General features: G+C 42.0%; 1 pseudogene; it reads right to left on the bottom strand.

Moving 5' to 3' along the window:
• Positions 1-27,870, bottom strand: part of LOC147424650 (uncharacterized) — a 31,544-nt pseudogene that overhangs the window by 949 nt on the left and 2,725 nt on the right.

The following is a 27,870-nucleotide window of genomic DNA, read 5'->3' on the forward strand; positions in this document are numbered from 1 at the left end:
GGAACTAAAGAGGTTGGCGATTGGTTTATGGTATGAATTGTCACAAAGAACTGAGCCAACATATAGATCCTGACCAAGGGGGCTAAACCCTAAGAAGCAGTAGCAGTAGAAGAAGAAGAAGTAGAAGATGTTTTAGCAACTTACAGAGACTTGTCGAGTGGCCTATTTTTAAAGAAGAGTTCCCACCAACTTACGAGACCCCGTTCGATGGGCCCAAGTGACCTAAAGAGATTCAATAAAGTGGGACCCACACACACACATAGATTTGTGTGGAGCATGATGAAGTGAAATATGTACGAATGCCCACGTTTTGCATTGTTGATGTGGCAAATGTATGGATTTCAGTGAAACACGCAGGTAGCTTTTGGGCATCAGCTTTTCATGTAGCTACTTTTCATGGTCAAGAGCCTTAAAATATGAGCCAAGGGCTCATTCTCTAGCACTCTTTTGGTGAAGGTGTGGAGCGCAAGTACCACCACTGTACTAAGTTTAAGCAATATAAAGAAATACCAAAAGGGGCATCAAGGTTTGGGGCTAGTTCTCTCTTGGGGTGGAGCTCCGCCACTCCCCGTCTCGTGTGTCGTGCATCTCTTTTAGTTCAAATGTCATTTGAACTGCTTAAAGTTGTTCAACATGTTCTTTTGCATTGGCACATGGTGCCTATCCCATTACAGTGGTATCAGAGCTTCATGCGTGTGCTTTTTCGAAAGCATACCGACCCTACTAAAGAGTAGACAGAGAAAGATAATGCTTCCAAGTTTTTACAGGAATTTTATTGAAGGAATCTTCATGTCTCGACCGTGGACTTTTTACAAGGCATTTTAATGAAGAATCTTTGTGTCCCAATCCCGGACTTATTAGCCACTCCCCCCCTTACTCCATCGCACATCAGGTGCCCTCATGTTTGCATCCCTCTGACGTACAGGGCATAAACCATACACATCACGTGCAAGAGAAGGAACAAATATTTTTCAAGCCGTTGTTTTTCTCAGAGGCAATTCCATGCAATGGTGGATGTCTATAGCTACCAAGCCGCACACTCCAAGGACTTAGCAAGCTTTCAAGAAATGTTTTCCCCGAAGTTACATGCTTTTTGGCATCTTCCTTTAGAATTCATATTTTGGCAAAGTGGGGTATCTTGAAATGCTTGCCACAACAGATTACAACTTGAAAATTTTGGACATCTCTTAATAATTGTCTCTTCTTGAGCTGATAACCTTGGAGGTCCAGTGTGATTTCTATGTCTTGGGACTACCATCACTGCCACAGGAACATTGCTTATCGAGGCCTGTTTCGACTATTCAGGAGCTTATGGACCAACTCGTTGTGTCTTGTAACATGCATATGTGAGAATTTGTGTTGCATTGTGATGTGCCAACCACTGATTATTCCTGATTGAATGAGATTGCCGGGGTATGTAATTTTAGTACATCAAGACACTTGTTGGAGATCAGCACGGTCTGGGTGTGATGGCTAATTTTGCTACGCCATAATATCAAGAGCTCCGATCTGGAATGACAATATACTCCTTATTGGGTGAGATTTTTCTGGGAAGCCAACGACCTAGGATATCAAGAGCTCCAATTTGAAATGAGAAAACTGATTGTCCCTCAAAAAAATTTGAGCAATCTTGAGTTGTTTTGCAGATATATGGTAATCGTGGACGATTACTTTTTTTTAAGAAGGGGGGATGTTACGAAATTTTGATGTGTCAAGCCACTGAAGAATGGAGCCAACCTATAGATCCTTGTCAAGGGGACTAAACCCTAAGAAGCAACGTGAGAAGAAGAAGAAGAATCAGAAGAGGTTTTACCAACTTACAGAGACTTGCCGAGTGGCCTATTTTTAATAAAGAGTTCCCACCAACTTACGAAACCCCATCCAATGGGGCCTAAGTGACCTAAAGAGATTAAATAAAGCGAGACCCACACACACACACATACAAAGATTTTTGTGGAGCATGATGATGTGGTAGCTGTACGGACGCCCGCATTTTGTGTTGCAATGCCACGTGCAGACTGTACAGACTTCCACAATTTGTGTTGTTGATGTGGCAAGTGTACGGATTTTTGTGAAACATGCTTGCAGCTTTTGGGCATTAGCTTTTGGACCAGATGCTTTTAGAACTTGAAGCGTTTCATGTAATTGATTTTCATGGCCAAGAGCCTTTAAATATGAGTCAAGGGCTCATTCTCTGGCACTCTTCTGGGTGAAGACGCAGAGAGTGAGTAACGGCCTTGTACTGAGTTCAAGCAACATAAAGAAATACTTAAAGGGGCACCACTTCTATTGCACTAAATCCGTATGTACATGTCAAGTGCTGGCTCGAGCATCACCCCTCTTTTGAGCATGTTTCAAGACCTTTGACCTTTGCTCTACTGAAGTGATTTGAGTTGGAGAATATGTGGGTTGTAAACCAAAGGCTTCAAGATAAAGCTACAATACATTCCGTGACTCTACCCAGCTCACTTTCTCCCATGCACTTTGCATCCATAGGTGGATAGTTCTTGTTGCTAAATGGATTACTTTCTTATCTTTTTGAGTAATTTCTATTTATTAAAATTAGGATATTTAAATGTTTACACTTGAATTGTAAAGTTAGGAACTGTAGATCTACTGAAATTGATCCAAGCCATTAGGAACGGACAACTCTGATGTGTCATATGATGGGTGATATTAAGACTCGCGAAGGGGCTATATTGTCAGTTCAGTGGGAGAGACCGGGAAGTGGATATTCTTGATGCGTCATATGATGGGTGACGCGAACATCGAAAAGGGAATATTTGATTGGTCTGGCAAGAAATCCAAACTAGAAAAAGGAATACTCGTAAAGACCCAGGCACAAGAATAAACATGGGTTTTGAGAAGCTTTTTCTAAAAGAGTGGAATATTTTTAGTGCTTTCTGGGAAAAGCAGATGCTTTCCCGTGAGGAATCTATGTTTGCATTGCATCTGTGCCTAAGAACTACATCCAGGGAGGCATGGGAATTGTTGTGTAGCATCCATTTTTAGATCACTGAGTGTTTTGTTGAGTTTTTAAACAGGTTCACATATTTTAAAAAATTGGTCGACCACCTATTGAATAAGTGGGCAGCCACTTAAATCAAGGATCTATGTAAAAATCTAGTGCTAGCTATGGGTTGAAAATAGACGTACGACCTCTCTCTCTCTCTTGCATCGCCAAAGTTGTCGCAAGCCCTCTCCCCTTCTCTAGCACTCCCCCTCTGTAACTATTGTTGCCAGCACCGTGCCGCCTATTCCTACCGGTCCCAGGAGCTTATCAGAAGCAGCCAACATTCTCTCTCTCTCTCATCAATTTTGCAACGCTAGCTCTTGAAGACTCTATTGTTGGGAATTTGTGAGTGATTGTGCGAAGCCAGCGGGCGAAGGTCGCTTTTTGCACTTGAAGCGATAGGTACCGAGTATGAATACTCTCTACAAGTTGTTGTTTCGTGTTTGTGTTTTTGCAAGTACTCCATTATGGAGGAGGAGCAAGGAGGCCTCAGCCTACGCTCAAGGATTCTGAAAATGGAATCCATCGAGTTTGAGATTTAGAACAGAGGGGCTAACTTTGCTTCTTATGCTTGTAAAATATTCTCCCTAATAAAGATTCTCTTTAGGGGGGGACCAACCCATCTTCTGGTCCCTAATATTGTGTCAATCTTCTCCCTCATCTCTTTTGGTTGAAAGTCTATTTATTTGCAGCTTGTTGATTATTTATGTGGACTCTCGTTTGTGACAGTGGTATCAGAGTTCAGATTTCTCTCTTTCTTTGTAAAGGAGGATAAATTCAAGAAGGAATAGAAAGAACCATGATGAGCCATGGAAGAACCGCTGAAGACGAACTTCAATAAGTATGAGTTGAAGCCGCAAAGACCACATGCCGATGGGCGTTAAGAAAATCCTACTGGTGATAACAAGCCGCAGGAGGAAAATGTGGAAAGAGGTGCCGAAGTGCACGAGGGATCTCTAGATCAAAACAAAATGCCTTCCAAGAGCAAGAGCGAGGAAAAAGTGCTCTCTCTACTGAATGAAAGCAATGATGTCTCTATCTCTTCTCCATCATATTCTCTTGATTACAGTACTACTTCTACTTCTCATAGAATATCTAAACCTTCTTCAAAGAAGAAAATTCCTACTACTTCCCTACGTAATACTTAAGAGAAGCCCAAGTTAAAGAAGGATAGCCACAAGCGTCACCGCATGATGTGGATTTTCAAATCCGGTGACATAGATGTCAAGTTTGATAGTTACACAGGGGATGGAGAGACATCTCTAAGGCACTATCTCTTATCACCCACTTTGAAGTTTCTTTTGTCAACGGAGACGTCACCAATAAATCCAAGTTGCACCATGTTGGGATGTATCTCAAGGAGACGACAAGCTAGTGGTGGTTGGCCAATATTCTAGAAGATACACAAGACAAAACGTGGACTCAATTTAAAATTGACGTTTATGAATAATTTCTTCCACCTGACTTTGAGAAGGACATTTAGAAGGAATGGGATTGGCTCGCCCAGAAGGAACATGAAAAAGTCACGGCTTATGTTGACAATTTGTCCGTTCTTTTGAAAGTTAAGCCTTTCATGAAGATCTCTGATGAGGAAAAGATGTGAAAATGCAAAATAGACCTTCAAACACCACTTTGAAAGAGCATGAAGGTGTATCCCCATGATACCCTTCAGCGGATGATGGAGTCGGAAATCATTGCCAAGGATCTACAGTCCATTGGTACCCCTAGACAAAAGGAACATAGCACGTATTGTGTAAGGCAGAGAGTGGTCTATGATGACCACGGAACCAAGGCAAAAAGTATCGCCGTGAGGAACTGGATCAGCCTAAGAAGTCAAAGGGTACCGACAAACAGCTCAAGTGTCTCACTCCAAACCAAGTACAAAGCTTCAAAGAGAAATGGAGGTGCTTTTACTGTGGTGAGAGAGCACACATGCAGATCGACTGCCCTCTTCCGCAGCAGCGGCAGGAACAAACATCTTTTTAGAAGGAACAATTGAAGAAGGAACCTGCTCCATTGATCTCGAATTCAAAAATAGATAACGAGAAGCGTCAGGCTTCAGCTCCTAAAAGGCTCGGGATCTATAAATACCAGCGGGTATTGATCCTCTATGATCCTGGAACAAGGGACAACTTTATCTCATTGGAAACTGCAGAACGCTTGGGCCTCACATCGGCTCGCGGCTTGGAACTCTGGTAACTTCCAGATTGGCATTAGAGGGGTTGACTACCAATGGAACTCCCGTGCAAGGACAAATTAATCTTTAGATTGGTGTTGGACGGATACGCCGCGATGGACGTCAGCACAGCGAGAACTCACCTAACAAGATTTTTCAGCTAAGGATGAAGCTCGACCCGCAGGCACCTGGAAGCAAGCATAGGGTGTCAACCTACACTCGACCGACTCCTAACTAATTCCTACAGAGGTCTCTACCCAATGTCTAAGCTACAACCTTCAAGAGTGCATAAGAGGAAACTTCCTACAATGCTTTCTAGAGCCGAATACCCATCAAACAATCTTGAAACACCACAGAACTTGAAGGAGACCCTACTAACACCAATAGGTCACTCTCCCTAAGGTCTATGAACCAAAATCCCAACCCAAAACACTTGGTGCAAAATCACGTAGGATGTCTGGCCGAAATTTGCAGGTCTTTGTTTCCGAAATCTAAAGTGCCTAATGTGTAGCTCTACTCAATGCGATCGCGTGGATATGCTGCAATGCAAAATCGGACAACGTATGCTCACCGAATCACCAGATGAAGCTCGTAGATGGAGCTCGCAAAACCGGACCATACGCGCGCAATGTAGGTATTGGCACGTAGCTCTTATCGGGGGCAACATGCTGTACTTCTTCGCACTCCATTCTGACCACCGGTGCGCACGTAGCATCAAGATGAAGCTCTCACTCTCTTTCGTACACAGTACGCTCACTCACAGAGTTCAAAAACTTTTAAAAATGACAAGAGGTCTTTTATTAAGGTCAAAAAGTGGTATAAATACCTTACAATTCTCAAACCCTAATGTTCCAATTTAACCATATACTCAATCTAAATGTCAAAACTTGGGATACAATCTGGAAACTTCTGTAAGCCCCAATATTTACAAGGTGAAAGGTTTTCTCAATAAATGAATAATTACAAAATAATAATCTGTCGAGCAGTCATTTTTCGTAGAGTGTGTCCAGCTTCTAACACTCCCCCCCGCCTTGCTCATGTCGTCCCGGACATGGCTGTTGAGCTGCTTCTTCATCTTAGGGTTTCTCTCATCTTGAGCAGTGACTCGTATCTTGCATGTTGAGCCAGTAGTGTTGGACCAAATATGTCAGAGTTGATTGTGAAGAAGCCGGTGTGGAAAGCTTCTTCAAAGGCCTGGAGGTGATAGGATGGCAAAAACATGATCCTTTGATACAATCCATGTATCACCTCCTTGGAAGGCTGACCAGACAGATCGTATGCACATCTGTATGTATCTTGAAAGAAGAAGATACTGTCTGTTGCCTGGCTGGTTTGAACATCTTGAAGACTGCCAAAAGGGTTTTGCAAATCTTTCTCATCATAATGCAAGATAGGTCAGGTGAGCCAGTGAATAATTTGATGGCACCCGTTAGGGTTTTTACCATGTATTAAACACTTATTCAATACACTATGCAGCTTTGGATAGTTTAGCCAAGTAGGTTGGCTTCTTTGCAGTAGCTCTTGGGCCTTCCACGTCCGTATCCTTGGTAGAGAGCAGAAACTTAGGTTATCTCTGATGACTTTTGGTGCCTCTACCAAATGGATTAGATACTATGGATACTTCGTCAGCCATGCCTTTCTCCACATGGGTTGAGAGTCGACTATCAACTTTACCCCTTCAGGCTTGGAGATGTCTGCTGTGTACAGTGGCACTGTTGGCTCTTCTCTGATTCTTTTGTTGATTGTGGTGGCTTCGTACTTTAGCAAAGGATATGGGAGAGAGGGCTATAGCCATTCACACCGAAGGTTGCTGGCGTCCATCTTCTGAATTGTCATTGATTTAAACACACTCTGATCCCATTCCAAGGCTTCCTTGGCCGTTTCTCTGATTTCCGCTTCTATGGCCTTTCACAGCTTCTCTTCTTCTTCTTGTGTCAGATCTTGTGGCTCTTGAGAGGGTCCTACAAGGATTTCCTCTTGCATGGGTGTGTCCACAGGTTCTGCCACATTCTCTAAGTCTTTTCCTTCCATGGCTGATGGCCCTATGCTTAACTACTCTTCTGCCTGCTGGCCTCTCAGCTCTTCTAATTGCTTTTGGAATGTCTGCTTTTCCGCTTTATCTTGCTCTCCCATATTCACAAGGAGGTCGTTCAAATCGGCGTTTATCTTCTCCGCCTCCTCGAGCTTTCTCTTGATGGTTTCTAGCTCATCTTGCATTGCCTTGTGCTCTTCTTCCATGCGGGTTTGCATGACCACTGACCCCTCGGCAATCATCAGCCTTTGCTTCTTCTCTAAGGTCAACTCCTTCTGGAGCTCTTTCATTTGTTCTTCATAAAGCTGGCTCTCTGAAGTGGTGTGAGTCGAGCTAGTAGCTCTGACTCTGGCAGGAGATACCCATAGCCGTTGGATGGTTTGATCTTTAACTTTAAGCTGGTCCTTGAGCTCAATGACCTCATCCTGGCTAGCCTCTTGCTCTATTTCTACCTTCTCTTTGGCATTCTGCATTGCTTCCACTTCCTTGGACTCTTCAGCAAGTTGTAGGGTTAGGTTATCCCTTTCCCTCTCTGCATCTGTCAATGACTTGCTGAGTTTTCTATATTCTTCTTCGGTTCCTTGCAGTCTTTGAGCTACCGCCTGATTCTCTCTTTCCATCTCTTGGGATCTTTGCAATGCCTTTGCCAGACTGGCTTGCAGCTCTACTTCTCTCTCTATATGCCTTTGGCTTTGTTTGTGTAGAGTGTCAACTTCAGACTTGATTTTCACTTCAGTGGCTTTGAGATTTCTGTGGCCAATGATTGTGCCCTTAGCCTGGTTAGCTTGGTCATCACCACATCCCAATCATTGGTGGGTGGCTGCATATCCACTGTATCAGTGGCCATCTCTTTTAGCTCCACTAACCGTAGGCTCTGCATTTGCTCTTTGGGCCTTGTGCTTGCCAAGTCAAATGAGACTGTGGCTGCCTCTTCTTTTGAATATCCAGCAGCTAGTAGATCAAGAAAAGTGTTATAGCTTGCTTCATTTGGCTCTGGCTGCTCACTTTTGGGCTTAGCTTCTTCTTTTTGCTCTTGCTCTTGGCTCTGTTCTTGCCTTGTATCTTTTTGATCTTCAGGTTTGTCTAGCTCCTCCTTGTGTTGAGTTTGTGGAGGGCTACAAGAAGGTGGTGATGGCGGTGGGCTTGACTCAGGGCTGGACGGTGGAGTTTCCGGTTTTTTCTTGAAATCCCTGTCTGCTTTTGTCTTCCTCTCTCTCTCTCTCTCTCTCTCTCTCTCTCTCTCTCTCTCTCTCTCTCTCTCTCTCTCCCGATGCAAGTCCACCCAACAAATAGGGACACATGATCTATGAGACCAACTCACGCTTGCGAATAAGCTTTTGGAATTGTAACGGGTATCCATGGAATGCGGGAATTGGCATTGATGAGCTTACCAATGACTCCGATGTGATACTTCTTGTCGAAACATGGGAGCATGATGCGCAACGAATTCTTGGATTTGACAAATACGATGTGCATTCTTTGATGTGGGCCAAAAATACAAAGCAACGAAGAGGCCAAGGAGGCGTAGCATGTATGACCAAAAAGGGTTTGAAAGATGTTTCCATTGTCAAAGAAGATAAGTATAAACGCTACTTATGGCTGAAAATCAGCCCACCAAATGGTCAAGTCATGTTTGTGGCCGGCTGCTACATTCCTCACTATGACTCCAACTTTTATGCTCGCTTGAATATGGATAGAGATCAGCCCTTTGTTGAACTAGAGGAAGACATTGCTCATTACAAGGATCAAGGTGAAGTCATTGTTTTTGGAGACATGAATGCTCGCACAAATATGTTACAACACGACACACAACAAGTCGACATGCCGCATGTATCAAGAAGAGTGGATGACTCATACATGTATAATCAAAGTTCTAATGATGCAAAAGAAGTGGATCACTATGGAAAGTCACTTCTACATATGTGCAATAGTACCGGAATGCTCATTGCAAATGGTGTATCTCTATGGCAAGGCACCAATGACTTTACATGTAGAAAGCACAATGGTGCTAGCGTGATTGACTATATGTTGTTCTCAGAAGCCACTCTAGAATGCATACAAAGCTTTACACTTGGTGAATGGAATCCGGAATCGGATCATAGGATGTTATGTATTGACCTCAAGTGTGGTAAACGGCCCGAGCATGTAGCCTCCAATCATGATGTGAATCATTTGTACCTACGTCTAGACTTCAAACGAGCACTTATATATGCTGATATGGTGGACCAAATGTTAAGCATGATAGAGCATCAAGGGAGCCCAACATTAGAATGCAAGTGGAAAGTTTTCAAAGAAGTAATTTTCTCTTGTGCGAAGGAATGCTTTTCGGCAAAACACATGTCTTGCAAAAGGTCTAAGAAGGGTAGCACCAAGAAGAAATGGTTTGACATGGAATGTAGTCAAGCCCGAAAACACTTGCTAAGATTGGATGCAATCAAAGACAAGGAAGTTTACTTGGAATGTTCACACACATACAAAGCACTTGTTCAAAAGAAGAGGAGAAGGTGGGAAGTCGAAAAACAACTTCTTTTAGCACAAGAGAAAGCACATGCATGTGGCAAGTTTTGGCAAAATCTAAAAGGCAAGCGCGTTGAGAGCTTTGGTGACTTGACTCTTGAGGATATGTATATGCATTGTAAGAACCTCTATGAGCAACCCAATGTTGATAAGATGGAGGGTTGTAGCTCCCTTCCATTTATGTCTCCCTTCTTTACCATTGAAGATGTATGCCGCGCGCTTGAGAAACTTGCTACTCGCAAGGCAGGTGACCTTCAAGGTGTCAAGGCTGAAATGATTAAATGGACAAGCAAGAAAACACGATATTGGATATGCGATATGTTTAACCTTGCACTTCAGTATGGCATGCCTCATGATTGGAGTGCAAATTGGATCAAACCTTTGCACAAAGGAGGAGATGTAAACAGTGTGAACAACTATCGCACTATAATGGTTGGTTCTTTGATGGCAAAGTTATTTGGATGTATCATGGAGATGAAGATAAGTGAATGGGCTGAAAAGAATGGCAAACGTGCGCTTGGCCAAGCAGGTTTTCGAAAGAATCATAGCACTATTGATCACCTTGTCACTCTTCGAGTTCTTATGGAAGCGTCTCGATTGAAAGGAAAAAAGTTGTATTGTTGCTTTGTGGATTTCAAGAAAGCTTTTGACATGGTACCGCGAGGAAATCTTTGGAGACGTATGCAAAGCCTTCAAGTGCCGAGAGAATTTATGCATGCAGTCTTTCGCATCTACCAAAAAGTGATATGTCGATTACGTATGGGAGATGGAATTTCAGAATTTTTTGCAAGCACTATTGGTGTCAAACAAGGATGCCCACTTTCCCCAACCCTCTTTGGGCTACTCATTGATGAATTGGAATACATGGTTCTTGATTTTATGCAGCAAGAAGGCATAGAAGAGGTTAAGATTGGAAATGCAGTGATCATGCTTTTGCTTTATGCCGATGATGTAGTGCTCTTGGCACATACCTTAGAAGATGCACAAAAGCTTATGAGTGTCTTGGAACGCTTTTGCCTACATAGCGGGCTGATCGTGAATGGATCCAAAACCAAGGTTATGCTTGTAAAGACCCTCAATGACGAAAATCCATGCATTGTATACAACAATGAGAAACTTGAAGTGGTAGATCACTTCAAGTACCTTGGCCTTGAGGTTCCATCCAATCATAAATGGAAGGATTGTGCAATGCGTCGCTTGGAAGCCGGAAAGAGGGCTTATTATGCATTTGAGAACATGTGCAATGCAGGAGACATCAAGTGTTGGGATCTCAAAAAGTACCTCTTTGACACATTGGTGACACCGGTGCTTCTTTATGGAGTGGAGGTGTGGGGTGGAAGCATCGGGAAGTCTACTTGGAAAGAGTTTGAGAATGTCCAAAAGCGTTTTCTCACCAACTTTCTCCAAGTCAAGACACAAACACCCTACATGCTCTTACTTCTTGAGTCCGGATCGCTTCCCATTGAGGTCTTGGGCATGGAAAGGGTTGTGGAGTACATGCGTAAGACACAACGTAGCCCTTTGCATCGACTTCCTAGAATCGCATATGAAGCAAGTCAAAAGGTTCAAAAGACATGCAAGAGCAAAATACTAAGTTCGGGGTGGATGCTTGATATCAAGAAATGGTTTGGAAGATGGGATGCATGTCACTTGGTCAAGGATGCGTCGATCGACTCCCAAGTTAATGAGGCCTTCTTACAACGCCAATGTATCATGGCTTGGGAGAAATCCGGAGGTTCTCGCTTCAGCCATTACACCACACACGTTGCCCCAAACTACAAATCTCTCTTCTTCTCGGAACGAGGTAACCGAACCCATTCCTACATCCTTGAGCCCATCCCGTTGAGTGCGATCCGCACCATTGCCTCCATTCGTCTTAGCTCCCATTCTCTACGCTGTGAGACAGGACGTTGGTGCACTGGCGAGGAGTGTCATCGACTTTGCACCTTATGCCCTCGTCAAGTGCGAGAGAGTGAGTACCACACACTACTTGAGTGCTCAGCTTTTGACCACATTAGGTCCTCTTTTCCCCATATATTCAGCCATGAGCTCTCCCTACATACCTTCCTCTCCCAACCACGATGTGGACTCTCTATTGCGACGCTCATTTCAACCATTTTTGAGCATCGAGAGTCACTTATGAACTCCACTCACACCACGTGACATGTTCATTTGGTCCCATAGGTCATATTTGACCTCCCAGGACGATAATAGAACTATCTATCTATCTATCTCTCGGCCTTCCTGCTCTTCTAGCAGTTGCCGTCGGACTTGCTCTACTTCTGCTTTTGTAAATGATACATGTGGGATATTTTTTGTCGTGGCATCCAAAATCTCAAAATTCTTAATATAATCTTCAAATCTGTCTCTATGCACCCGGATGATCCCGACATTGCTTCTAGTGACGGCTTCCATAGCTCGCTCAAATCCCCCTTGAGGGCTCTTTCGGCTCTGAAACTTTCCATTAGCCGCTCTAGCCGTGCCGCTTTCTGTGATTTTGTCTCTTTGACCAGCACTTGGACACTCTCTTTCTTTCCTTTCTTTAACTCTGGTTGCTCCTCTTGCACGGTTTCTAACTGGCTTTTCACCCTTGTGGCCACCCTTTGTGCTTTGGGCTGTTCCTCTTCCTTATCTTCCTTGAGCCTTAGCCAATCATTCTGTGATGGAGGGTCGGGCCATCTTCCCTTGGCGTGCAATGCCCCATAAATCACTTTCGTGATTAGTTCGCCCGACACGATGTAGGTGGGGTTGCCCATCTTCACCAGATTATCATGTATATAAGCTGCATAGTTGATTACCTTCGGCTTCCTTTTCTGCATTGCCTAGGTGAAGGTTGTGGCAATTGCTCCAAGCGGCATTCTGTACTTTTGTGGCCGCTTTGTACACATATGGAAGTACTAGTTGTACAGATGACTCATGATTGCCACTTTAGGGTTGGCAATGTCTTCAAAGGTGTAGTTGCATTTATTTTCTGTACACCTTTACTTCGTCCCTTCTTTTGGTTACACTATCCCCTTTGTTAGAGAGGTCTAGTGCAGCTGCCACTACTTTCTCTGTGATTAAAATCTCCGTGTCTGGCTTGCCTTGTAGATCCGTAACTCTAGCCACTCCATCTTCTTTGATTGTAGTCACGAACTCCCATACTCTTTTTATGTCAATTCCAGCTGGCACAACTTCAAAATAATTATGGAGATCTATTTTCGAGGTACTCTGCCATTTTGCTTCTGAAAAACTCATTGAGCTCCCGCGGTAGCATGGGTAGCTCTATTACATTTCCTTCGGTGTCTTTGAACACGCCTTGGTAGATCTTCAGATCATTTGACTCTAGCAAGTCCTCTTGGATCCACATGCTGGTTGGCTTTAGAGTTCCTTCTGGTATGACGAACGGCTCTACTTCTTCCAAGTAATCTTTTATGGTCATCCTCTTCTTCTTTGCCGGTGACTTTGCGGCTGCCATAGATCCTGTTGCACTCAGTAGTCCGAAGTTAGCGTTTTTTCCATATCAGCTGAGAAACTGAGTTTTAACTATCCAAATGACTTGAAAATTGAAAATAAAACTTAAAAAGGAACTTGGGAAACTATGCATGTGCTCACAGTACAATTCTGGCAAAATTTTATCATCTAGACATCCTACGCGTAGGATGTCTTTTTCATCAGTTTGTAGTGATACTTGACATGCTGGTGGTCCTTGGCCTGTGCAACATGGCTATGTGATTGTAATTGGATTTGGGCATCAAAAAGTGCATTTTTGGGCAGATTCAGGCTTTATGCTCACAATTTGAGTAGAATGTCCACAACAGGTGGCAAATGATATCCAAATGGGTTGAAAATTGATATATGGGCTCCTTGCACCATGGTAATGGCTCTCATGATGTCACTTTTTGCATAGAAGGTCAAATTTAAGCTGCGCGTAGGATGTCTTTTCATCAAATTAGCTTGAGATTTGTTCTGTGGGTAGCTCTTGGCCTATGGAACATGGCCATGCTCTTGGATTTTGATTTGGACAAGATTTGATGTGGGTAAGACCCTGTATAATATTTTTGGGCTCAAAAAGTGCATCTTGGAGGTGTTGGGAGTCAAAAATGATTAGAATGGCTTCAAACTTGATATATGAGCTCTTGGAGATGATATGAATAGATCTGGAATGGAAAAACATCCTCTGTAGGCCAAAAATGTCAAAGAGACATCCTATGCGTAGGATGTCTACTTCATCATTTGCAAGTGACCACACAGATTGGTTGGCAATGTGCTCATGAATGTATTATGCAAGTTTCATGTGATTTGGACAAGTTATGATAGGTCTATGGCCCATTATTGCCTCTATGCCCTAACTTTGCGTTTTTTGGTACATATGAGGTCAATTTTGGTCCAAATGTGATGAAACTTGTTGGCTAGCATGTAAAGGCTATTCAGAAACTTTGTGCAATGAAAAATGTTGGGTTTTGTGTCCAAAAATGGCCTTGAGACATCCTACACGTAGGATGTCTCCTGATGCGTTTTATGTGGAGACTGCTCCTGGTGCCTGCCCTTAGTCCCCTTGAGTCCCTTTTAAGCCTAATTTCAACAAAAAAGTCAAATGGATAGAAAGTAACTCCCTATGTGGATTTCAGAGCCTCCGAGCCGTTTTCTAACTTTTGGAGTGCTTTTTGGCGATGAAATTTCTTGATGTTGGTCTCAATAGCTTCCCGATCCCTTGGGGATCCTTGCCGTATGGTTTTTGTCGACTTTGGCTTCACCAGAGATCCGTTTGGCAATTTGTCGCTCTAGAAGCACCCATGGTTGCGTTTACATGTTTTCGATGACTTGTGGTGGTCTACCACCATAGGACTTGGTTGTTGATGGTCTCGGAAAGCCGCTCGTGAAGTTTGGTGGCAAACGGTCATGCGGTTTGGCCGCAAGAGCTATTTGACGCTTTGTGTGTCTAATGCCGTTTCTGACGTTTGGTGCCACCTCGGGTCACCTTTTGGTCATGTGGGCTACATAGACTTGTTGAGCATGTCGAGATGCTCCTACCCATGAATTTTGGTAGCATTTGGACGCCTCTCCGCCGATTTCCCATTTGGTGGCCTCTTGCGAGGCTCTAGGAATTAGGGTTTTTTCCGATGGTTTTCTACTGCCTTTGGACATCCAAGACTGGTCTCCTATGCTAGGGTAAGCTGCCGATGAAGTCTCATTGCTTTTGGGTTGGCAGCCACTTCTACTTGTAGGTCTCTACTGCCTGCTTTCTGTCTGAACCCTACGCTAGTTTTTGCGACAAAACGACAAACATGCGCGAAAAGCTCAAGGTGGTGAGCCTACCTCTCATGTCTGAAGCTCATCGGGTAGTCATGCGCATCGTAGAAGCTGCTAGAAGTTCCGTTCGCTCTAGGTGGCAGAAGCTCTCTCTCAAAGGTCAATAGTGGAAATGAGCTAAAAATGAAGTGAAAAATTCTTATAATGGGGGTCCTTGAACCACTTTTCATGAAATTTGACATGTGCTACCAACTTCTTGCGAGATGCGTTTTAGGCTCAAAAATTTCTTCATTTGGACTCCATTTGCCCAGTTTGCAAGAAATTTGACGTTTCAGTCAAAATCTGGCCAAAACACGCTTTCCGCTCCAGTCTCATAATTGCACCCCCACTGAAAACCTATAGTCATTGATCATCCCCATATTTTTTGTTTTTCATTACGATCGTTTTTCACCTGCTTTTTGTATTTTTGAAGTTTTTCTGCCGAAAATTAGTAAAATTAAAAGAAAAATAGCAAATCAAACCCAAAAAATCCCCAAAAATCATAATAAATCAAAAATATCACCGCAAAACATTATATACACTCTCATGCAATTTTTATGGCCGGATGTCTCCATTTTACCAATATTTTGCCCGAAAAATGGCTATTTTTACTTATATACACACACCTAAGGGCTTGATTTGGCGTTTGGCCCCATATACCTGTAGGTTCATGCTATATAAGGGCATATGTACTTGGGTTAGTTCAAAAAAATTCGCAATCAAACAACAACCCTTAAAAATAGTCAAAAAACATGCCCTTTTTCGCTCTTTCTGCCATTGGGTCCGCATTTGAGAATGCCTCCCCCCCTCCTAGCCGGAGTCCTCCCGGTTGACAAGGTATCGCCTCGGAGTATGTGCCGTGCATAGGTTGAAAAAAATTGTGCTAATGCTTGGCCGTGTGATGTGGCCCTATATAGTGCATACTCGGTCAATGCATGGAAAATAATGTTGTGCAAGAGAAGGGTATAAGCAAGATGCTTATTGGCATTCGCCGTTGAGGTTTCTTGTTTTCTTTGCAAGTAAAAGCTGTAACTCTACTGCTCTTTGTTTGATTGTCTTTCTTGCAAAAGTCGCTTGCTTCACCACTACTGTTGGTAGGGCCGTAGTCGTCTCCTTGGAGAGAATTGGCTTGGCCGGAATGGCCATAGACCTTGTCTTTTTTGCTTTCCATTTGTAGCTTTGTTTTGCCAGTCTTTGTAGGTTTATTTCTACTGCCTTGGTTGCCATTTTTTTGTTGATGATTGGCACCTACATAAATCGGTTTGTTGGTTTCATATGCAGTTGTCTGCCTTCCGATGTTGCTTGTACTGAAGGGAGTTCCTTTTGCTTCGGTTTCGGGATCCAGATGCAAGTCTTATTTGAGTTGTTGCTGAGCATTTTCTTTGGATCCATATCTATTTTATTCCCTTGGTTTTTGGTTGAACTATTTGCTTCTGTTGATTTATTCTTTTGTGTTGTGGTTTGTTTGCCAAGTCTCTTCTATCCTTCCACACCCATACTGCTTCTGATCTCTTTACTGCGGTCGGTGACTTTTTATACTTGTAGTGAGCATGGTTGGCAGTTCCCTGGTTGTTAGCCTTAGGTATCATGTTGTTCTTTAATGGCACCCTTCCTTTGGGCTCTTTATCCAGTGATTGCATTGCTGGTAGCTGATTATTCCGGGGTTGCTGAGCAAAGGCTACTACCTGTTGTTCTTGTGCATGTTGAATTTTGACTGTATTCGCACTCCAGTCTATCTGCAGGTTGTACTCTTTTTTCCAAGGTTGTCCCAACAACATGGGGTGTTGTGTGCTTTCATCCTCGACCACATAAAACTTGTTGGGTAAATATATTGATGTATTTGTACATGCAATATAGTCCAACCCAATGTTTTCAGTGAATGTGATGTACTACTTTCCAACACTTGTGGAGTAGGATGAAGTTGACCTGTGGGCTTGAGCTGTTTGTATAATCTGTAAGTGATCAAATTTGCTTGAGCTCCAGAATCAAGCAATGCCGTTGATTCAACTTGATTTCTACCCACTTTGATTGCAATTATTGGCTCCACTGTGTCTTCATCAAAATTCGTTAGTCGAATGGCATTGATTCGCAACGGTGCTCCACATTGTTGTTGTTGTCGCAGAAGTCTTCTTTTTGCAATGCGTTCTTGTGATTCTGCTTGAGCTTCTTCTCGAACCCTCTATTTCTCCTTCATTCATTGTTTTTCTTGATGGATTTGTTGAAGTATATCCTATGTTAGTGGTAAATGATATTTCTTCAATCGACACCCTCTAATCCAATTTGGCATTTCTTCACCTTCTAATGTAGCAAGCTTGACAGCTCCGCTTTGTGATAGGTCACTAATCACAAAGGGTCCCATCCCCCGCTTTTAAAGTTTCTTGGCATGTTGCTTCAAGGTATAAACAAGTACATAATCACCTGTTTTGAACTCTTTCCTGCGCACATGCTTGTCAAAAAACTTCTTCTGTCTTCTCTTTTTAGCATAGATCGAAGCTACAGCTCTTAAGCGAAGTTCATCTAGCTTTTCAAGATCATCTATTCTTGAAGAGAGCTCATGTCCTGTCCATTCTAAGCGTTTCCCCTACTCGTAGAGTTGGGATTCAAAACTCTATGGGTAATATAGCATTTAGACCAAACACCATGTTGTACGGTGTCGTTCCTATCGATGTTTTGTAAGCTACCCTGTATGCCCATAGTGTTGAGTGTAGCTGCTGATCCCAGTCTGTTCTCAACTCTGATACAATTTTAGTGAGAACCGTGCATAGTGTTTTATTTGTGGCCTCAGCTTGTCCATTTGCTTGTGGATGATATGGAGCAGATTTTCTATGTATTACCATGAATTCCTCTAGCAGATATTCAATGACTTCATTGAGAAAATGTGTTCCTCGATCGGTCACTGACAATTTCTAGTGGTAAAGCGTATCGTACAAAAACATTCTCATACAAAAATTGTGCAGTGGTTCGTGCATCTGCTTTTTGCGTGGCCTTGGCTTCCGCCCATTTTGTAAGATAGTCCGTAGCCACAATGATATATTGGGTATGGGTGCGATATGCAGGGGGTGAAATAGGTCCCACAAAATTAATGCCCCATTTTGCAAATGCCCTTGCTCCCATCATTGGCCTTAGTGGCATCTCATCTCTCTTTATTGGCACCTTGGTGCGCTGACAAGCGTCACAATGCTTTACAAACTCTTCAGCATCCATATGTAATGTGGGCCACCATATTCTTGCGGTTAAGACAATTTTTGCCGTCTTATCACCTCAATAATGGCCTCCACTTATTCTGCCATGTATGTGTTCTAGAATCAGCAGGTATTCACTTTCACTTGCACAGATTCTAAGTTGATTGTCCTTTTCTCGCTTATAGAGTTGGTTCCCAATTAACTGAAAGTCATGAGCCTCCATCTCTATAGCCCTTTTCCGTGCTTTTGTTATGTTTTCAGGAAACGTCCTTGTGGTTAAGAAATCAATGATATATTGACTCCATGTCGGTGCAATGTTTACCTGAAACAATGTCGCGTGATCCACTGGTCGGTTGGCACTACATATAGTACAATTGGTAACATAAGCATGTATGTCTGCGTACATAGTTGGCCAATAAACCCCTAACTGTTTCAGTCTTTGGTGTGTTTTCACCGTTGAACAATGAAACGCACAATCTTGGACATGTGCTTCTTCAAGATAACACTCGAATTCCTCTGGATTTATACATAGTCGTAGAATTTGGTCCGATCCTAGATGATACAGCCGTCCTGTGATCAACTGGAAGTTTCTTGTTTGTCGAATTGTTTGTTGTTTGGATCTGTCTTCTGTGTTATCAAACCTACCTCCAAAGGAAATAATGCTAACAATTTCCTGAGACCATTTGAATATCATTTCAATATTGAAAAGATAAGCATTTGGTATGTCATCATCTACTCCTTCAGGAGCTTCCCTGTTGTGTAGCCTTGAAAGATGATCCGCCCGTAAATGAATTTTACCCTTTTTTACCACCACTGTGAAATCAAACTCTAGCAATATAATAAACCAACGTACAATCCTCCCAGTATTGCATGGTTTATTTACCAGATACAAAAGAGCTTGATGATTTGTGAAGAACACAAATTTGTTTGCGAGCAAATAATGCCGAAATTTCTTTACAGCATAAATCATTCCTAACCCCTCCCTTTCGGTGGTTGTGTAGTTCTTTTACGCACTGTTTAACTGTCGGCTTGCATAACAAACTGGAAAATCCATTGTTCCGTCTCTAGGTTGAGCCAGAATACTCCCGATGGCATATGCAGATGTATCAATGTGAACATGGAATATCTTTTCCCAATCCGGTGCTTTAAGTACAGGTGCTGATACAAGGTCTTCCTTTAGCTTTTGGAATGAAGTTTCACACTCCTCAGTCCAGTCGAAACTGACTAGTAGACGATACAGAGGTTGTACGATGACTGCACACATATATATGAATCTTCGATAATATCCGCATTGTCCTATGAAGGATTGCACTTGTTTCGCATTAGTAGGCCTGGGCAGGTCTACTATGACTTTGATTTTGTCTAGGTCAGTGGTTATGCAATTTCTTGAGACAATGTGTTCTAAGATGCGGCCTTGCCTAACCATAAAAATGCACTTTTCCCGGTTAAGACAAATTCGATATGTTCTTCACTTTTCAAATAACTTTTGCAAATGGTCAATATGTTTCTGTTACGAGACTGGGCACCCTCCTGTTGTAGTGGTTAGCTGCAATTGGGATAGCTGGGCGTAATGGTTAATTATGTGCTGTCTATTTATTTTACTAATTGAGTTGATGATGATTTTGTAGAGTGGAATGCGGGGAGTTGATGAAGAGGCAACGGCAATTACTCTTGGCCATTTTATATTTGCACAGTATCTTAGAACATCATTTCAATAAGCCACTATGGCGCTGTAAATAGTTGTAGTGGGAACTCCCCTTATGGGTCATGCAAGAACTAATGAGCTTCACTCATTTGCAAAAGTAAAGTGGTTGTAAAAGAGGTGCCTCAATTTTTGGCACCTTAAACTCAAAAATAATATATTAAATACCAACTCCACAAGAGAGGTGCCGTGGAGTTTGGGGCTAGATTTAGGCCTTTCTCTTGCAGATTCTCTTCTCTACTCTCTTAAGCTATGGTTAATTTGCTGTGTACTCTCTAAATCTAGTCAACATCTCTTACATCCCCTTACAAGCTTGTCTATATCAATTCTCTGTTTACTGTGTGTGTGTGTCATAGTCTAGGTGAGTGTGTGTGCTTGGAAATTGGAAGAAGAGGTGGACAGTTTGATGGTGATGGCTTGAAAGCTTATGTTGAGTACTTTAAGCGGTCGATCTCCCCCTCTTCTCCCAACAGTGGTATCAGAGCGAGGCGATGCTCTTGGAAACGCGCCGACCATAGGGATGAAGATTTAAATTGGAAATTGGAGCTTTTGAAATCCTCTTGGTGGAACAACAATTCACAACCATGAAGATCCTGTTGATCAATCATTACAGCTAAGTTTAATTTTGTTTATATCTTCATGTAATTTTTTCTTAATATTAGTTTTAAGGATGTGTTTTAAGCATCTAAATCGAGGAAACCAATCAATAATTAGTCCGGAAGAGCTCTCCAATAAGCCTATGAGAGAGGCCGACTCTATAATAGTAGGAAATAGGAATTAAAGAAGTGGTTGATGTCAAAAAAGACTCTAACCGTCAATTAAATGATATTAGTATATAGGGAATATTCATAAAGCAGTAGGTGGATTAAATTGGCGAACACAGTAATAGAGAGGCAAAATGGTAAGAGAGAAACATAGGTGCCGTTGTAGGAAAAAAAAAAAAGGAGAGGAATGCGGAAAGGATTGCTGAGACAATTCCAAGCAAAAAGATATTAAAACTATAGACTCCACAATCGTAGGAACAAGCCCCGAGCTTGTGCTGTCAACAAAACTTTTTTTTTTAATAAAAAAAAGAAGCTTATGAGGTACTTCATACACTATTGCACCGTCATTTTCTTCCTCTGCAATTGAGACCAAACTGTGCGACCAACAAGGCCCTGCAGGCTTTGATTTGTTCCACACTACTGGCCCCTAGCCTCTTGCTAACTATCGGCATCACCAAACTCACTCGGCCTGTTGATATTCAAGAATGAGGTCACCAAAAGGCTTTTTTTTTGTCTTCGATGCTATCATCAGATTCACCTACGGCTGGAGGGTACAAGTCAAAGTTAATTACCCAATCATCTCATTGCCTCCCAGCTTCTCAAGGCCGCCACTAGCCAACACAAGGGCCGATTACCTCCCTGATTCAGGCTTCGATTTTCTCCACAGTGCACACTAACACCGCCCATCCCCTACCTTCTGCTAGCTGTCAACATCACCAAAATTGCTTCATCTTGCAGTGAATATGGTCGCGGCTCGCTCAACCTCACATAATCACAGACTCACAAGAAATTTTTGCTTTTGCATCATCGTCTGATACACTTCCTAGAGGCGGGTACAAGCCAAAGCCCATCGCCATCGTTCTCTCTTTGTGCTCACAGTTGTCGCCTAGGCCTCAAAAGGCTCTTGAGCCGCTCTTCTCACTTTCCGCCTCCCTGCAACAACTTGCCATCAACCCGAAACTCCCTACAGCCTCGCACACTTGAGTGCAGGCAATTTGAGGTCGCCCCTTAACCACTCGGGCAAACTCCCCCGGTGCACGGAACTACTATCTTTGGACGGCTCTCAGTCACAGTTTTTTCACTCCCTTTTACCCATAAAAAGAGGCTACTAACCTCTTGACCACCCAATATGCTACGTTCCAACTTTGGCCATGCAATCACCACCCCACTCGCTTCAAATTCATGGTCACCCACGAGTGTTCGAGAAAAATGTGTCTCAGCTCAATATCGTGCCATTTTCAATTTCGAACAAATGCCAGTTGAGGGCATAGAGTAAAGGAGAAATTTTGCCCCAAAATCGAGAAAAAAATAGCGTAATAACTATAAAAAAAACTAATTTTCTAAAATTTCCTCCTGGAAAATTCAAGAAAAGGATTTTGTATGTTTGAAAAAAAAATGATTTTTCCCGAACACTGTCAACCACTCACTTGGTACTCAAGGAACAAATCCTCAAGGGCGTGTCCACCCTATTATACCCGTGAGTGGCCGTCCCATTTAAGAACTTTCTCGGTCGACTACCCAATTAGTATTGCACTTGACCAAATTTCAAAGCCAATCACTTAAAATTCTTTCGACCACCCAACTTACACCTTATTTTGACCGCCTAACCTTGGTTATTTTGTCCGCCCTTATCCCTTTTTGCTACCCATTGCATGCCTAGTCTTTTAACAGGCAATTCTTTGCCAATCGAACTCTTGTTTATTAGTCTCCCATGATAATCTTGCACTATTTTATTAAAAAATGACCTTGTGACCTTAAATTTTGACCTTTGAAAGTTGAGTTTATGAGAACTAGCCCTATTCCCACCAAGGCCTTTGAAGCTGGCCTTCCAAGTCGATGCCTCCCGATTCAAAAGAGCTCGGACCCAATTTCAAACTCCAATTTCATTCAACAACCAAGCGGAATAGCTAAGTTGCAAATCATTTGCGACATTGACATTATCATTTCAAAAGAACTTGGAAGTAGTAGCTTGTGTTCTGACAATTTTCTAGGGCCAATACCATTGTTGAGCTCATTGTACAAATTGAATACCGCTAATGCTGATGATGTTGAAAAGCTCTCAAAGCCGATAGAAACTATCAAAAGGGCTTACAAAGAAGCCTACTAGATTTGACACCCAGATAAATTAATTTAAATTTATTACATGTGTTTAAACAAGTTTTATCAGATGAACTTTATGCTATTAACTCTCCATGGAGTTTTCTCTAGTTGTTAGTTGCCGAGATGGTACCGAGCAGATAGTGCAAGAATCCTCTTACTCATGTCTATATCTTAAGCCGCTTGGACATGCTGGCCGCCTTCCAAAAATCAATCCAGAGATGCAGAGCTATCAATATCACATTCTACCTTGTGACTCGAGTTGCATTTACCGCCTGATAAGTTCTATTCTTTCCTACATTTTATATATGTTTCCTTTTAGCATCAATTTCACTAGTTGATGACTAATTCATAGTCACGACAAAAAACTGCTTCTTTAGATCTATTTTTCCAATAATGCCAAAGTGACAACTCACTTTTCGTAACTCTATGCCCCTCGATCTACCAAGCTAGATCATGCAAGAATAATCTCAGTACGAATCTTTATATCAAATAAATTGATTAGTGTCTTTTCTAACTTTGAAGTTTTTTTTTTTTTTCAAAGACCTATTTTGAAGTTTACAAGGATTATCAACTTATAGTTTTTATATCAAACATCTAAGCATCTCCTTATCTTTACGTGTATCATCTCTCTTCCTACCTCCTTGGAAGTTATCCAATCGCCAGGACATTCGTGGTAATATTCATTTTTATGTTATGATTTATGAAAAATTTATGTGATACTTGTAGTTAATCATTGATGATTGCATGCTACATATTTTTCAATCTTGATGCTATTAATCATGGCACAAAGCCTTTTTTTTTAGTTCTAATGTTGACAGATCACACATACAATCACTTGTAAGTACAAAATTCTCTCGAGAATTGTGAACTTCAAACTCCAAATTTACAATGGAATACATTTTTATTCAAAAAGCTGAATGCCAAGTCATTAAGTTGCTAAACTGACATCATTACTTTATTTATTACTACTATGCTAACTCTATTTCGACATTGAAACATGTCTGTATAACAAATACACCAATTTCTTCCTAATAGAATTTACTTATTTGATAGAAAAGTGAAGTTTACAAGTTGCTATGGTATTGCATATCTTGTAGCTTTGGGCTTATTGGCCCTAGCAGGTACTAAATTCTTGGTAAAGTTTTCTTTTCAGATAATCACACTTGTGGCCACCTTCTATGGTTGTAATGCAGGATATGCTAGGCATGAGGACTCTTAAGATCTTGTGCATTCTCCATGTCCTTAGCTCATGCTTGAATACTCACTATATTTTCGGTCATGATCTTTATTTAAACAAGAAGCCTAACCTTGTTATGTATTTTACTAGTTAATTACCTTCACACAGGCACATTCACAATGCATTTCACATTAGTCTTTTACGCCCATTCCGAGGACCCCTACCTACACACCACATTTATGAAGACCCACCTTCACTTGTGGACCAAGAAGAGCAACTCATCCCTGACAAAATAGTTGACCATGATACCACCACTACACGCACTGGAATGGTTTATAACCGTTACCTTTTGACTTTCAAAGGACACCCTAGAGAGGATGCCAAATGGATGCCTGAAAAGTTTTTTCGCAACTTTCTCGATCTTCTCCACACTTTCCATCACTCACGATTCAGTTGATTTCTCTATTGAGCAATTGAGGACAGTTGCTATCCCTGGTGGGAGGGATGTTACGAGACTGGGCACCCTCCTATTGTAGTGGTTAGCTGCAATTGGGATAACTGGGCGTAATGGTTAATTATGTGCTGTCTATTTATTTTACTAATTGAGTTGATGATGATTTTGTAGAGTGGAATGCGGGGAGTTGATGAAGAGGCGGCGGCAATTACTCTTGGCCATTTTATATTTGCACAGTATCTTAGAACATCATTTCAATAAGCCACTATGGCTCTGTAAATAGTTGTAGTGGGAACTCCCCTTATGGGTCATGCAAGAACTAATGAGCTTCACTCATTTGCAAAAGTAAAGTGGTTGTAAAAGAGGGGCCTCAATTTTTGGCACCTTAAACTCAAAAATAATATATTAAATACCAACTCCACAAGAGAGGTGCCATGGAGTTTGGGGCTAGATTTAGGCCTTTCTCTTGCAGATTCTCTTCTCTACTCTCTTAAGCTATGGTTAATTTGCTGTGTACTCTCTAAATCTAGTCTACATATCTTACACATCTCTTACATCCCCTTACAAGCTTGTCTATATCAATTCTCTGTTTACTGTGTGTGTGTGTGTCATAGTCTAGGTGAGTGTGTGTGCTTGGAAATTGGAAGAAGAGGTGGACATTTTGATGGTGATGGCTTGAAAGCTTATGTTGAGTACTTTAAGCGGTCGATCTCCCCCTCTTCTCCCAACAGTTTCTCTCGTAGAAGAGAGTGTACACAAAGATCATCCATGTATAATTCTAAGAATATTCTTAGGTATTCTTTGAACGTATGCATCATTAACCTTTGAAAGGTAGCTGGGGCATTAGTTAAGCCAAAAGGCATAACTGGATACGCATATATTCCCCATTCTGTGGAAAACGCTGTTTTGTGTTGATCTTCTATTGCAATCGCCAGTTGGTTGTATCCTGAAAACCCATCTAGAAAGGAATAAGCCCGTTTCCCGGCCACCCTCTCAAGTACATGTTCTGTGATTGGCAAGGGATAATTGTCCCTTATGGTGGCTACATTTACCTTTTTGGGTTTACACACACTCGCAGTTTTTCATTCTTCTTGGGGACAACCACAATGGGTGACACCCAATCTGTATGTTTGATTTCATAGATGAATTCAGCATCCATCAGCTTGTCAATCTCTTCTTTGATTCGTTTAGCAAATGTGTCATTATATGTATAAGGACGTTGTTTGCTAGGTTTGGCATCTGATTTCAAAGGAATTGTATGTTGACATATCAATGGATCAACTCCTTTGAGGTCTTTGTAGGACCATGCAAACACATATTTATACTTCTTGAGAAGTTGTGTTAGCCTTTCTTCTTCTTCAGGCTCTAAATCAGTTGCTATATAGACCGGCTGAGGCTTCTCACCTGGTTCAGCGAGGTCTATCCGTTTTGCATTTTCCGGCCTATCGTAAGATTCCTGGTTTGTTCTTTCCCTGACTGGTGGTGTCATTATGATTTTTCTATCCTGGATGGTGAATTTTCGATAGTGTGATGGTACATTCATGTTTCCTTTTTCAGACTCCCCTTTACCATCACTATCTTCCTCAGTAGTCCATACCTCTCGTAAAGACCGTTTTAGTTCTTGGTATTTCTGTTTACGCTCCAGTTTGGTCCACTCTGGGTCTTTTGTTGTTTCTCTTTTTTATTTTTGAGATTTTTGTGATTTTGTTTCCGTTTTAGCTTTCTGTACTCGTCTTATTTCCTCTCGTGTTCCTTCTCTCCGAACTTTTGAGAATCTTCCTGATATTTGATCTTTTACACAATCCTCTGCTTTGACGAGCATTAGATAGTGAGTTTTATCTTTTATCCTGGGCATCAGGTTTTCTCTCATTTTGTTTTTTGCTCATTTTCTCCTATAGCGTTCCTGGCGTCTAGGGTGCTGATTGGCAAAATCATAAAACTTGATACTGTCTGTTTTCTCCCCACGCTCACTTGAGTTGTCTGAACACTTGTTATCTGCATTGTTATTTACATCCAGATGCTTAGAGGAGTTATAAAAATCTTCTTGTTCTGGTGGTTCTACCATCACATTTCCTCCTGGTATAATGCTTACCATTTAATAGGGTAGCACATCATAGCCATCCTTATCATAAAATTTTGTCATTGGACTATCTGTAATGGTACAGACACCCAATGTTTCTAGTATGTGTTCCCATTCTATAGGTTCTAAGGCATCTTCAGGAAAAGGTTCCGGAATATAATCCTTGTCCTCAATAGCTCTTTCTAAGACACATTCCTCTCTTTTTAAGCTCCCACAATGTGAAGCTCCGCACATCCATAGCTCTTTTTGTTGTCCTAACCATGCTGGGAGTTCCGATCCTGCCAATGTAGCTGAATCAAACTCTTCCACTGGTGTCTGGTTCACATCCTTGTAACTATGGTCTTTTAGGTGTATTTTGGTTGTTGTATTTTGGTCATAACCCCAATCTTGGACCATCTTCAATTGTCTCATGAATGGTCTTCCCAAGATGATCTCGTAATTTTTCTTTTTGTCGAAATTGACTATTGCAAATGTATGCTCATACTCGATTTCGCATGAGGTGACATCACTTTTTCTAAGAGTCCTAGAGGCTTCTCCATGAACCCATCTGTCAATTGCAATTTCATTCTGGTAGCTCTCAAAGCTGGTTTTCCCCATTTTTTCCAGATTTCCTTGGTGGCGATAGCAACTCCTGCTCCACTGTCAAGAATAGCTTTGGAAACTACTCCTTGGAATTCTACTAGTAGCGTGGTGTTTCCATCTTCTCCCTCGCAATACTCTCCAACCTTGTTTAAGGTACTGGCCTAGTGTTTAGTTGAGGCCTGTCCAATTCTTTGATCCCTTCCTGAAGCTTTGAGGTGGGGTCATTCACTCCAAATTTTTCTAAGTATTTTCCTACTGTGGTCCACATGTTTGGTCGTAACCTTAGGAGTTCAGCTAATGTGATTGTGCATGCCACGGAGTGGACAATAACTCAATCAACCCTTGTGAATCCATCACTCTGTTAGAAGAAAGTCTTTGAGATGGGATTGCTCTCACCTCCGACTTGGCTTCATACTCTCCTAGGTAAGAGGGTAGAGTTTTCAGCGAGTCTAGTTGGTTGTGCCCCGAACTAATTGATCCCTGGTCTCCCCCTTGTGAATGCATATCAAAGTTCATTTGCGATCTTGCCTCAAATTCTTCAATAGGAGGTAAGATCTCATTCTTTTCTTTTCTCGTGCTGTTCATGTGGTAACTCACCCTATTAGCTTCGTTGGCCTCACGGATTTGCTTCCACAGATCATCTAGACCATTACAATCCTTACCCATTTCTGCCAATGTTTTAGGCTGGAACCCGTCACTTGCCTTATCTGTTGTATTTGGCACTATGATAGGCCCTCCCCTAGACTCAGAGGCATTCGTGAGTCTTTACTTTGTTTCTACTTGTTCCTCTAAAGCTGGTTTGATAGGGGTTGGAGCTGGT

Source organism: Adiantum capillus-veneris, chromosome 25 (assembly GCF_014529385.1).
Source record: "Adiantum capillus-veneris isolate H3 chromosome 25, ASM1452938v2, whole genome shotgun sequence".
NCBI lineage: Eukaryota > Viridiplantae > Streptophyta > Polypodiopsida > Polypodiales > Pteridaceae > Adiantum > Adiantum capillus-veneris.